A 9,044-nucleotide genomic window follows, 5' to 3' on the forward strand; every position below is an offset into this window, starting at 1 on the left:
GCTCTGTTATCTGACACTGACAAATTAACTTGACTCCCTTCATCTGCTACATTCTGTCATCAGATATGTTACCGTTAGATGATTATTTTCAGATGTTTCTGTCTGATCTATACAATGGTTATATTTATGACTGAAAGCGTGGCCCATCAGAGAAGGTTGTGGGATGTGAGTAAGCTTTCAATAGATTCCTCAACAGCCTGTGGTTACATGAAATATACAATGGGAATTTATCTAAAAGAGAAAATCCGACTGACATTTATCCATGACATAAAAGGTGAATTGTGACTGTATTCAAATTCATCTCATGAATAAACATTGATGTACTTCCATCGAGTTTAACGTACCTTGTAAAAGGTTTGCCAGTTGATATCCCCTGTTGTGTTTTAATGAACTGGGGCTCTCTATGTTTTGATATTTTCTGTCAAATGATAGTTTATTAACTTGAATGTGGCTGGTTCATGGATTAACCATGCTTGGTGTTAACAACAGCCCCCATGTCGTTAAGTCTCCATGTCAGAATATTTTGATGGATGTTTATTTCCAGTCATCCCCTTTTATTCAGGTATCTCACTTCACAATCATTTATTCAGACAGGGAGACAGACAGTCTCCCTGCTAATCTCTCCTGTTCCCTGCCTCTGTAGGAGAGCTCCTTGTCCGTATTTTAAATTAGTTTTCAAGATGTTGGCGACATTGTCAAGTTTGTCATTTATCACCCATTCTGACGGTGCTTGAGGAGGTTGTGGTGAGAGTCTCCTTCTGCTGCTGAGACAGTCCATTTGAAAGAGCTTTTACAGTATTGTTCAACTGGGACTAGTCACAACGCAGGGATGGGGATATACGTCTAAGCCCAAACTTAGAGCTGGCAGTGTTCACATAGACCTGTTTCCCTTCCAATTCGGGGGTGTTGCTGAAGCACTGTCAGTTGTTGAAGTGCATTCACCTCAACATATACACTGCTGCCACGTTAGACATGTGTGTGTGGCTTCTTAATGCTTGAGACACACGGAGAATCTTACTAAATAGCCAAGCATCCTGTATATTAATATTAACCTCCCAATGTGTCAATATCAATATCCCTGTGTGTTAGTAACAATATCATAGTTTGTTTGTAAAAAACCTTGCCTGTCAGTAACAACCTCCCTGTGTGTTAGGAGCACCCTTCGTGTTTATTAATATCAACCTCCCTGTGTATTAGTAACAACCTCCCTGTGTATTAGTAACAACCTCTCTGTGTACTAGTAACAGCATCCCTGTGTATTAGTAACAACCTCCCTGTGTACTAGTAACAGCATCCCTGTGTATTAGTAACAACCTCCCTGTGTATTAGTAACAACATCCCTGGATGCCATTAATAACTTCCCTGTATGTTAGTGATAACATCCTGTACGTTAATATCAACCCCCTGGTATGTTTGTAACAGCAGGTAGGAACAAATAGACTCTTCCAAATGAATTTGTCAGGGACTTAGATTAAAAATGGAAAGAGATAAGGAGAAACTCAGCTGATCAGGCAGCATCCATGGAGAAAACAGAGTTCACATTTCACTCGAAAATGGCACTTTTTCAGAACTGCTGTTCGCTTTGTCTCTCCAGCACGTCCAGTTGCTATTTCAGATTTACAGTGTCAGTAGGATTTTTGCTTTTCTGCCGAATGTTTTTGTCATTATGTATATTTACGACTGTGATTTTAAATTGTCTTGGCTCTTGACCTTAAAAGAAGGGGTATGCCACCCAGTATTAATGAGAAGCTTGGTAACAGTTGTTGAAATGAATGTTGCCAGTGACAGTAATTTGATAAATAAAATCAGTCTTGCAGAGCGGCAGTGAAGTGTAGAGCTCAAGAGGTCAAAAATGACTCATATCATTTGAAAATAATATGCTTTTGACTTTGACCAACTTGTTAAATAATTAAATCATGTTAACTTATGAAAAATCAAGAATGAGAAATGTCATTTCACCTGATAGAGTTAAGCTCACTGGTATTGCGGTCCAACTGCATTTTCAACACTTCTAAATAAAAACCGAAAGAACTGTGGGGGCTGGAAATCAGAAATAAAACCAGAAATTGCTGGAAAAGCAATAACAACCTCCCCTGTAACAATGTTAGTAACAACAGAGCTCAGAGGAAGGGTCACCAGACCCAAAATATTAACTCTGACTTCTCTTCACAGATGCTGCCAGACTTGCTGCGTTTTTCCAGAGATTTCTGTTTTTGTTTTCAATACTTTTGTAATCTCACCTGCTTCACTTTGATCAACTTGACCTTAAATATAGAGATTTTCATTCCTAATGTCTGTTTTAACATTTCACCAAGTTACGCTGTTTGGGCTTCAGACCTGAATCACTGAAGCCGAAACCAAGCCTTCCCTCAGTGCGGGTTTGGCATCCCAAGGGGGGTCACCAGCTGAAGATTTGGGTTCATGAGTTCCAGGGTAACAATGGCCAATTTCCAGCCCCCCCCCCACCCTTGCTCTGATTGATCATCCCTTCCTGCTTTCACAGCTCACTGGGGGGGTTGCAAAAGGTTGCAAATTGGGTCATGCTGGGAAAAGGTTTGTGAAGAACTGGCTTAACTTCTCACACATGCACCACCACACTCTGCACTCACTACACGTACACAAACACACAATTTCTCACACTCACAACCCCCACCCCAGACAGACACACACACACACAGACAGACAAAGACCCACATGCACGCATATACATATATTTTGTGGGGTGAATTTGTAACTGCAGAGTTACATTGTACTTTGCTCAAAAACTGCATACATTCAGGTAAAACTCTCTTATCTCACTTTTTAGATTAGAATCAATCCAAACATCATGGCATAGACAGAGAACACAGGGGGCCAACACCTTCAACATATTGTCTAGCTATCATCATTGTTAACAGCTAACCCGAGAATGCAACTTTTAAAAAAAGGGTTTTGTGATTTACACATGAAAGAAGTACTATCTTCCTGTTTTCAGAGTCGAACTTTCATGAGGAGAGGGCACGTTTTGACCCAGAGGTTAAAACAACTCTTTGCCAACTCCATCCTTTCATAGACTTGGGCCGCTAGTTTGATTTGTTGATCTCTGAACTTGAGCGATGATCTCTCAAGTACTGCATTAAGATTGTAACGCTGTAGGATTTACTCTTTGATAAAATTTCCTGACCAGGACATGGGTGAGATTTTTCTGACAGTAATTTTTCAGAAGCTTTTTGCAGCCTGTCTGGCACTTGCGTGACTGGAATGCTATTTTCTATTTATGAGCCAAAGCAGGTAAAGAAATAAAGTAAGTGTCTACGGTGGGGAATATAAAACGGTGAGTAGGACATCAGCTGCTATGGGGGTCAATGGTGGTTGTGGGCATCAGTGGGTAGCTTAACTTAAAAGTTAAAAATCACACAACACCAGGTTATAGTCCAACAGGTTTATTTGGAAGCACCAGCTTTCGGAGTGCTGCTCCTTCATCAGGTAGCTGTGAGACAGGATCTTAAAACACAGAATTTATAGCAAAAAGATTACAGTGTCATGCAACTGAAATGATTTGTTGAACAAACCTAGATTTTACATGTCACTGTAATCTTTTGCTATAAATTCTGTGTCTTATGATCCTGTCCCACAGCTACCTGATGAAGGAGCGTCGCTCCGAAAGCTAGTGATTCCAAATAAACCTGTTGGTCTATAACCTGGTGTTGTGTGATTTTTAACTTTGTCCACCCCGCTCCAACACCGGCATCTCCGAATCATAGTATAACTTGGCATTTGTTTGTCAGGTACCACTGGAAACAAATGGGTTACATCTGGCATGGGGGCATGATTGACTGTAGAGAGTGTAGTGTCATGGGGCAGCTTTTGAAATCATCTTTAAAATGCTTCCCTCATGCAAATTGGGGATCCTCACATCTCTATGGTTCTGTGAAGCATGAGTCTTTGAAAAGCCGGCCCAGCTTTGGTTAAAGCCGAGGAGAACTAAGACCTATCTCCACAATGGAGTCATGATGTTGGCAATGCCATGTGTGGGTTTCAATCTGAAACCATCCTGCACCTTTCAAAGGCATTGTTACCAATCTGAAACCCTGAGGAATCATGGAATAGAGACAACCTGGCCAATTTTAAAGGGCTTCTGGGTAATCCCAAGCCAACAAACATCTAGGCCCTCTGTTGTCTCTAACTCTGCATGATGCTTACATTTTCTGACAGTATTTTCAGAAGCTTGTGAGAAATGTTCAGTTGTCTCATTTGCCAGTTTGTATTCCTAGAGACATAACGGGAAACAAAATGGCCTTCAAGGACCAGCCTTCGTATCCACCCTTGGCCATTTTCCTGAGGGTGTGAGAGGGAGTAGGCCGAAGCCCATTCACTCATGTTGAGGATGCAATCCACTGCCTTGTGCGCTCATCTCCATTATGTTTTTTTTTAATTTCAAGGAGGCAGCTGGCCTTGAGCAGTTGTTGGACTTTTCACAAGGTTCATGGAAGCTTGTACCATGAGTTGGAGGAGTGAAAGGGTTAAATGTTGAATGAAATAGTTTTAACTCTTTTACAGCCCATGATGCAATGCTGCAGCATGATTTGTACCTGTTTTGTGAAGTGTACATTGACAGTGCTGTGATTGGAAGGTATGACTATTCAGCAAACAATTCCACAATTGCTACTTCTGTCATCCCTCAAACTACCAATAATAGGTCAACATTGTCAATGTGATAAAACCTTCAGATGAGCTAAAAAAAACAAGCAAATTAATCATATTGATAAAAAAGTAAAGTGCAGTCCCACCAATGAATGAGTAGCCGAGTGTGAAATATGAGCGTAACCTTTCCCCATTGCTTCAATGTATTCCATTTCAACATACGGACTCAGCCAGCCTGCATTTCTGGGTCAGTGGCAGACCCTTCTCCAGGCTGGTTCCGACTTGGCCAACCAGAACCATTCTGCCTTCCAATAGTCTTGTAACAGGGGAAAGAACTGAAAACAAGGTTAGACCAAAACTTCACTGCCAACCTCCAACATGAAAACCCAACCCTCTGAATCCTTCAGCTGCAGAGATATGTAATAACAGTTTGCTGCATTACAGGGAGAAGCACTATCTTACCTTCTGATTGTGTCTGGGGTTTCAGTTACACAATGGGATTAATTTTAACAACGAACAATGGATGACAGCGAATAAATGTCATTAAACATCTCGTCTGATTGTCACGTCTATTTACTGGTGTATGTAAAATCAGAGAATGATGTTTAACCATCGGCTAATTCCATTTTGTGTGCTTTACTCAATCACTCCTTCCCAAACAGACCTCCCAAGGATTCAGTCACAAGAAATGTCATGTTCTTATAGAGCTCACCATTGAGTTACATCCTTATCATGAAGCCTGTTTCTATGCTCGCTCTAGGCCATGCAGACATGTGTCATTCCAGTGTTACACCTGACTGTTTCCATGTGTTTCTCTCAAAACCAAACTGTGAATGAACCATCAGTTTTTGTTCGAAACTAATGCGGGCAAATGTGAGGGTATGCAATTTGCCAAGAAGAGTAGAAGAATAGAACATTATTTAAATTATTCAGGGGCAGCACGGTGGCTCAGTGGTTAGCACCGCTGCCTCTCAGCACCAGGGTCCCAGGGTCGATTCCAGCCTTGGGTGACTGTCTGTGTGGAGTTTGCACATCCTCCCTGCGTTTGTGCGGGTTTCCTCCAAGTACTCTGGTTTCCTCTCACAGTCCAAAGATGTGCAGGTCAGGGTGAATTGGCCATGCTAAATTGCCCTTCGTATTAGGTGCATTAGTCAGGGGGAAATGGGTCTGGGTGGGTTACTCTTTGGAGGGTCCATGTGGACTGGTTGGGCCAAAGGGTCTGTTTCCACACTGTGGGAATCTAATCTAATCTAAATGGGGAAAGACTGTAGAAGGTTATAATGCAGAGAGAGTTGAGAGTGGTCATGCATGAATCACAATAAGCTAGCATCCAAATTCAGCGTTTAAGGGGGAAGGCCTGGTTTTCAAAGGGAATGGAAGGGAAAAGTGATACTAAAACTTTACAAGGCACGAGTCAGACTCCATCTGGAATACTGTGAAAGTTTTGGTCCTCTTATCTAATGGAACGTAGACAGGGATTGGAGGCAGTCCAGAGAAGGCTCATTAGGCTGATGCCAGTTATCATGGGATTTTATTGTGAGGGGAGCTTGAGTAGGTAAGAAGAATGAGAAGCATCTTTATTGTAAGATTTTTTAAGGGCTGGACGGGATAGATGTAGAGAGATTGTTTCCCCTTGTGAGAGAGTCGAAGACCAGACGGTATAATCTCAGAATAAGGGTCACCCATTTCAAACCGAGATGGGGAGGAATTCCTTCTGTCAGAGGGCAGTGAAACTGTGGAATTCTATACCACAGAGGGCTATAGGGGTTGGGTCATTCAGTATATTCAAGGCTGAGATGGACAGGTTTTCAAACAATAAGGTAATCAAGGTTTCTGGTGAAAAGGCAGGAAAATGAAGTTCAGGATTATCAGAGCATCCACGATCTCATTGAATGGTGGAGCAGATTCGATGGGCTGAATGGCCTATTCTGCTTCAACATTATATGGTCAAAAATGTTGCACAGATCACAGACAAGTGTACCTTTAAGACAGATATCAAACATTTGACACTCTGATATAAACGTTCAGTCATTCCCAGCTCAGTGTAATGGAGTCTGTGTAATGTGTTCAGTCAGTTGGTTATGGTAATATAAAATAACAGTAATGTTCAGAAAACACAGAAACCAGACTATGTGTAAATCATATCATAACAGTGTAAAACTTTAAAACATTGTCTCTCTATATATTCGCTCACAAGCTACAAAGACAATGTTCTTCTTAAGAACAGTCAGACGATAGCACCGTGGAAGTGGTGTTTGACTCAAGATACCATATCAGTTTTTGAAATGGTTTCTCCTGTTTTGGGACATGGGCATCAGTGACTGGGCCAGCCTTTACTGCCCGCCCCTAGTTGCCCCCTGAGAAGGTGGTGACTTGAACCACTGCAGTCCACCTGCTCTGGGTTGACCCACAATGCCATTAGGGAGGGAATTTCCAGGATATTCGCCCAGTGACAGTGAATGAACAGTGACATATTTCCAGGTCAGGATAGTGAGCTGTTTGGAGGGAAATTTGCAGGTGGTGGTGTAGCCATGTATCTGCTGCCTTTATCCTTCTGGATGGAGGTGGGCATGGGTTTGGAAAGTGCTGCCGAAGGATCTCTGGCGAGTTGTGAGTTATGATATTTGACAAAGTAATGCTCATAAATTTATGGCTTCATTCTTACTGAAGTCAGAAAACTCTCCAATATATGATCTCCCATTTCACAACTCTCCCTACATGAAGCATAGGAAATAGGAGCAGGAGGAGGATGTTCATCCCTCCACCATCCAATATGATCGTTCATGGCCATTCAACTCACTACTCTGCACCTGTCCTGTCCCCAGATCGCTAACTTTTAACTCTAAGAATGGATACACCAATAGGAAAGGTTTCGAGGAATATGGGCCAAATGCCGGTGAATAGAACCAGGTCAGATTGGGATGTCTGGTCAGCATTAATGAGTTGGACCGAAGGGACTGTTTTCATGTTGTACAACTCTATGACCCTATAACTGTACGTAATCCCTTCTTGAAAAAACTCAGTGTTTTGGTCTCAACTGCCCTCTGAGCCAAAGAATTCCACAGGCTCACTACTATCTGGGTGAAGAGATTTCTCCTCATCTCAATCCTAAATACCTACCTTGCAGCCTTATACAGTGACCCCTCCCCCCCCCGCCCTCCAGTCCTGGACTTCCCAGTCATTGGGAACATCCTCCTGAATAATTACATTCTACATGGCAGCATGTTCCTGATCACTTTAACAGAATAAATGTGTCGGAGGTGAAATCGGTGGCTGAAATAAAAACAGAAAATGCCGGAAAGACTCATAGAAGTAAAAGTGCTTGTGAAGAGAGAAGGAACACTCTTTCATTTCCGATCTATAACCTTGTGTGAGATACAAGGTAAGTCAGAAATATAATCGACCATGGAAGAGGAGATGGGTGGAAATAGGAATTAAAGGAAAGATATATGATAGCGTGGGGAGCAGGAGGTATTAAATGATGGAAGGTTTTGTGGAGAAGGCCGAAGGCAGTGGGAATGGGACAAGTGAATGAATAAAGGGTATCCCTGAGGGAGGTGTGAATGACAGAATCCTGAATAACTTCCCGCTGAGAGTGCACTGTCAAGAAAACAAGAGAGGAATGAGAGTAACAAAAACAAACAAATCAGCAAAGAAGAGAGAAACAATATATGGACAGAGGTTGTGAGCTGGAGGGCTATAGAGATGCTGAGCTGAAAGTTGAGGCCTGTACAGTACCTTGGGCTTGTGTTGAGCCTCACTGGCACATTATCACAAACCAAGGACAGAGAGGTCAGAGTGAGAACAAGGTGGAGTATTGAAATGATTGGTGACTGGATGCTCTGGGACATGGTTATAATTAGATGGAGACATTTCACAAAGCTGTCACAGAAAATTTGTGCTTGTTGCCGGAGGCTGGGTTTTTAAAAATATTTGTTTGTGGGGATGTGGGCATCCTTGAGTAGGCCAGCCTTAGTTCCTTGTGTCCAGCTGCCCTGGAAGAGGTGGTAGTGAGCTGCTTCCTGAAATGTTACAGTTCTCGCGGTGTAGGAACATTCATTGTGATGTGAGGGAAGGAGGACCGGGATTTTGACAGAGCAACAATGAAGGAATAGTGATTTAAATCAGGATGGTGGGTACCACTGGAGGGGAACGTGCAGGTGGTGGTGGTAGTTCCATGTCTCTGCTGCCCTCTGTGATGGTGGTCATGGATTTGGAAGGTGGGGTTGAAGGAATCTCGGTGAGTTATTGCAGTGGGGCATTGTGCCGATAGTATACACTGCTGCCATTGTGTGTCAGTGGTGACGGATATGATCACCAAACATGGCAGCTGGGGGGGCCATTAGGCAGGTGTTTTGTCCTGGATTGTGCCAAGCTTATTGGAGGTACGCCCATCCAGGCAAGTGGCGAGTATTCCATTG

This window comes from Chiloscyllium plagiosum, chromosome 36 (genome assembly GCF_004010195.1).
Source record: "Chiloscyllium plagiosum isolate BGI_BamShark_2017 chromosome 36, ASM401019v2, whole genome shotgun sequence".
NCBI lineage: Eukaryota > Metazoa > Chordata > Chondrichthyes > Orectolobiformes > Hemiscylliidae > Chiloscyllium > Chiloscyllium plagiosum.